This window comes from Callithrix jacchus, chromosome 5 (genome assembly GCF_049354715.1).
Source record: "Callithrix jacchus isolate 240 chromosome 5, calJac240_pri, whole genome shotgun sequence".
In the NCBI taxonomy this organism is placed as follows: domain Eukaryota; kingdom Metazoa; phylum Chordata; class Mammalia; order Primates; family Cebidae; genus Callithrix; species Callithrix jacchus.
In genome coordinates this window covers 85,157,351-85,162,501 of record NC_133506.1, presented here as the reverse complement: position 1 = coordinate 85,162,501, position 5,151 = coordinate 85,157,351, and positions in this window count along the sequence as shown.

Below are 5,151 nucleotides of genomic sequence, written 5' to 3'. Positions count from 1 at the left end.
GGAGCGGCGAGCACGTGAGCCCAGGGCCCGCCCTCCGCTCCCCCGCCGCCCCCGTCCCCCCAAGCCCCGCAGGGCCCGGGCTGCCGCCGCGGGAGGACAAAAGAGGCGCCGCCCCGGGGTCCCTTCCCGCACCTCGGCGGCCCCTCGGCAGGTGCGGGGCGGCGGCGCTCCGCGTCCTCATCCCGCGGCTTCTCCTCTGCCACCTCTGCCTGAGCATCTACCGAGGACCCGTAGATTTGTAGGGGAGGGAGGCAGGCAGGGGACAGGGGGACCCCCGGGGCCGAACCTGCGACCTCCCGTCTGGGGCTGGGTCGCGGGGCGTGTGGCTGCTGCGCCTTCGTTCGCCCTCGATAGTGGTACCCAGAGAGGCTGCCCCAGCGCCGGCCCCAGCCCTGAGTGCCCCGATTGACCCCGGGCCCTGGGAGCTGGGGTTGGGGTGGGCAGAGGCTCTTGGCGAACGCCCCGCTCCAGGATTTCTTGCCCTTTCCCCACGGGTCGTGTCACTGCGGAGTCCTCCCACGCCCGCCGTCCAGACCCCTTCCCATCGGCTCCTTCTCCCAGCCAAAGACGCCGGTCCTCCAGGAGGGCTTCAGGGATCGCTGTCACTCCAACCATCAGGAAGGGCGGCATCTCCTTCTAGGCTCCTGAGTCTCTCACAGGCACCCTGTCCTTCTCCCTAGACAAAATATAAACTGGCCAGGTCACTTACATGCTGCTAGCATGGCCCATGGCTCCTCCTCCCTTGCTAGTCCCAATCCTTATGAGCAGAAGACATCTCTAGAGTCCCCCAGCCTCCCATCTCTTGTCAGACTAGGCTGCCCTGTTTGCAAAATACTGGACCTCCCAACCTACATCCCCAGCTGTGCCCTCCACCCAGCTCCTGGGGACGATAGGTCCCAATACTAGGACTGGGACCTCAGACTTCTGCTAGAGGTGCTGAGGGTCAGGTATGTGAGATAGTGTGGGGTGTGGCAGGGCAAGGTGGGTGGGCTGCTGATGAGGCCCCACCTTGACATTTTTGGTACCCATACTAGGGGACCACAGGTTGCTGAAGAACAAGATTGGAGGCAGGGAACCCCTTCCTGGGTCCTCTGCTTCCCCAAGGATCCAGGGCCTCTACTGGGGATGAGGGAGCTGCCTCTGGCTTGTGACACCCCCCCCCCCCCCCGCCACCCCCTGCTCTATTTTAGGCCCTGGAGAGGTGAGAAGGCGATTTCCCAGGAGGCGCTGACATCAATGCAGGGAACGAAGTGACTCCCCCCATCCCCAACCACCTGCCATGCCAGACCCAGATGCTCAGCAAGGCTGAGCCAATTCTTCCTTCGCTCTGGAGACATCTCAAGAACCTCCTCCAAGATGTAGGCGCGAAGAGGCTCCTGAGAATGAGGGCCTACTACGTGGTAGTCCCTGGAAACTCACAATGAGTCCAGAGGGAGAGATTGTGCTCCCCATTTTACAGATGGGGAAACTGAGGCTCTGAGAGGTTATGTGAGCTTCCCAAAGTCACAAGGCTGGTCAGTGAGAGGCACCTCCCATGCTCCAGGCCCACTCTTCTTAGCTATCCCTAGTCCTACTTCCTCTGTCTGAAACCAGAGAGGACTGGTATATCTGGTCCCTTGCACATCACCACACACATCAGACACCAAGGTGGCTGTTCTGCCCCAGCCTGCCCATGTCCCAGGGCCACATCAGCAAGTCCTGATCAGGAGTGCCCCCCAGAAGCCTGGATGAGATTTGTCATTTCACAGTAGAGGCCTGGGGCTGGGAGAGTCTGGGTCCTCCGACATGTTCAAGACCACAGAGCAAGCCCAGTTCGTGGTCCAGGCCCCTTCACCAGACACACGTTCCTACCACATCAGTGGCCCTGGGACCCTAACTTCCTGTTGGGGAGAACTGATGGGCCCTAAGAGTGACTCTCCCTGGTGACACTCTGGGCTAGTTCCAGTGGGGACTCAGTCATATGACTCCCTGGCCCCCATAGCCACTTATATTCCTGGGTTCCCCAGCTCCCAGCAGATCTGGCTATAACTTATTTTTTTTTAACTTGTTTAATTTTTTTGGAGAGAGTTTTGCTCTGTCGCCCAGGCTGGAGTGAAGTAGTGTGATCTTGGCTCACTGCAACCTCTACCTCTGTGGTCAAGTGATTCTCCTGCCTCAGCCTATCAAGTAGCTGGGACAACAGGCATGTGCTGCCACCATGCCCGGTTAATTTTTTTGTATTTTTAATAGAGATGGGGTCTCACCATGTTGCCCAGGCTGTTCTCAAACTCTTAAATTTGGGAGTTTGTCCTCCCAAAGTACTAGGATTACAGGTGTGAGCCACTGTGCCTGGCCTAGACCTTTTTTCTTTTTTTTTTCTTTTTTATTTATTTGAGACAGAGTCTCACTCTGTTGCCCAGGCTGGAATGCAGTGGTGCAATCTCGGCTCACTGCAACCTCCACCACCTGGGTTCAAGTGAATCTCCTGCCTCAGCCTCCCAGCTAGCTAGGATTACAGGTGTGCACCACCATGCCTGGCTAATTTTTGTATTTTTAGTAGAGATGGGTTCTTGCCATGTTGGCCAGGCTGGTCTTGAACTCCTGACTTCAAGTGATCTGCCCGCCTCAGCCTCCCAGTGTTGGGATTACAGGCGTGAGCCACTGTGCCCATTTTTGTATTTTTGGAGAGATTGAGTTTTATCATATTGTCCTGGCTGGTCTCAACTCCTGGACTCAAGAGATCCACTCATCTCAACCTCTCAAAGTGCTAGGATTACAGGCATGAGGCCAGTGCTTGGCTATTTCAAAAAATTTTTTTGTAGAGATGGGGTTCTTGCTATGTTGCCCGGGCTAGTCTTGAACTCCTGGACTCAAGTGATCCTCCAGCCTCAGCCTCCCAAAGTACTGGGATTACAGCACTTTGGCAAGACCTCTTGCCTCTCCCTTGACCGCAGTCCCCAGCCCCTGAGGTTCTACCTCCCCTGTCTTGTGCTTGCCTCAGTTCTCTTAGGGGCCGTGGGTTCCCCACACAGAAAGCTTGCTTCACATTCCCTCACCTACCTTCCCTCCTGAGGTCAGGGCTGTCTGTCTTCTCATTGGTGGCCCCTCATCAGACTGGGACTTCAGAAGCAGGGCTGTCTCCCTATCAGACCTGACCCTGATAGCAAGGGCTGTTTTCTGCTTAGATTGGAGCAGGCCTGTGTCTTCTCTTAAAACATAGGGTTCCCTAGGGGGAACCACTCCAACTCCACAGCTATGGCTGGCTCCTTTGGTCCCTATGCCCATCCCTTGAGGCTAAGGCCACTGTTTCTGCTGCCTGATGCCACCCTTGGGGTTGTCCTTGCTGAGGGAGCTGTGGGGCCCTGCCTAGGGGTTGGGCTCTGGCCTCCCTTAGCACCCCCCTCCCCTAGGAGGCTGGAGCCTCCTTCTTTCCACCGCTCTTCCAACCCATCAGCCAATTCTCTCCAATTTTCTTGCACAAGGGCCAAGCCAAGGATGTGGGGCCAAGACCTGTCTCTGCAACTACAGGTAAGGATGGGGTACTGGCTATCCCCAATCCTGGGGTGGTACCATGGACAGTGACTCCTGCCAGTGGAGGCCCCCCAGGCCTGGTGTCCAGCCTCGAGGCCTGTAGCACAGACCGTGCTAGGCAAGATGGTGCGTGGGCAAGGGCAGGGTTGAGGGCTCCAGGCTGGGGTCCCAATCCTGCCTCCCGCAAGAACTGGCTGGGTGTCCTTGAGCAAGCCCACTGGCCTCTCTGGGCTTTGGTTTCCTCATCCATGACACGGGGGTGAGAAAAGCACCTCCCTCTCGGTGCTGCTGTCGGGGATGATGGCTGCGCCGCCTATGCTTGAAGCAGCATCTGGCGCATGAAAGGGGATCACTCTCAGCTTGTACCGAGGAGCAAACCGGCTCCCTGGCCCTTTCTTGCCCAGGACCCCAGGCCTCTCTATGGCTTTGGGGCCCCAGGGCCCTCTCTCTAGCTCATGCAAAGAGAACCTCAGCCTGATGACGTGATGTGGGGGGTGGCAGCAGGGGAAATGCCCAGATTGGACAGGAAGTTCACCCTGTCTCCTCTCAGATGCCAGCCCAGGGTCCCAAGGATCATTCTCATCTGCACAGCTCTCCCAGGAAACCTCATGCTCCTCCCTCTCAGGTTTTAATCTCTGAAGCTCTCAGCCTTCACCAATGGAGAAGTTGGGGGCACCTGGGGCACCCGGATCCCAGGCACACTCATCCTTTGAGAGGCTTGTGGGGCACAAATATGGTCACACCCATAAGGGCCCAACTGCCACTTCTCTTCCACACAAGGGATCCTCCTGGAGCAGAGGAGAGTTGGCCCTTGGGAGGGGGCCTGGGACAGGTGGTCTCGCAGTGCCCCTCAGCAGCTTCATTTACAAATGCACACTGAGATGAGGACACCGGTCACCAAGGGAAACCGCCAGTTGGGAGATTGTGAGAATAAGCTCTATGTAAGTCTAGGAGGGAGGCCTCACAGGCATGTGTACCTTTGGGTAATGTTATTTGTTGAGACAATGTGCTAAGCTCTGTACCACATACCTCACAAACACATCTAATTTCATTCTTGCGACTTCCTAGCAAGGTAGTAACTATGATTGCCTCCATTTTAAATTTTTATTTATTTATTTTTGAAATAGAGTGTTGCTCTGTTGCCCAGGCTGAAGTACAGTGGCGCAATCTCAGCTCACTGCAACCTTCATCTCCCAGGTTCAAGTGATTCTCCTGCCTCAGCACCCCTAGTAGCTGGGATTACAGGTGCCTGCCATTGTGCCTGGCTAACTTTTGTATTTTTTTTTTTTTTTTGAGATGGAGTCTTGCTCTGTCGCCAGGCTGGAGCACAGTGGTACAGTGTTGGCTCACTGCAACCTCCGCCTCCTGGGTCCAAGTGATTCTTCTGCCTCAGCCTCCCAAGTAGCTGGGACTACAGGCGCATGCCAAACGCCCGGCTAATTTTTGTATTTTTAGTAGAGACGGGGTTTCACCATGTTGGCCAGGCTGGTCTCGAACTCCTGACCTCAAGTGATCCGCCTGCCTCAGCCTCCCAAAGTGCTGAATTACAGGCATGAGCCACCACACCCAGCCTAGATTACCTCCACTTTTAGATCAAGAAAACAGTTTGAGTTGGGCACAGCTGAAACTCCCCTGGGAAGG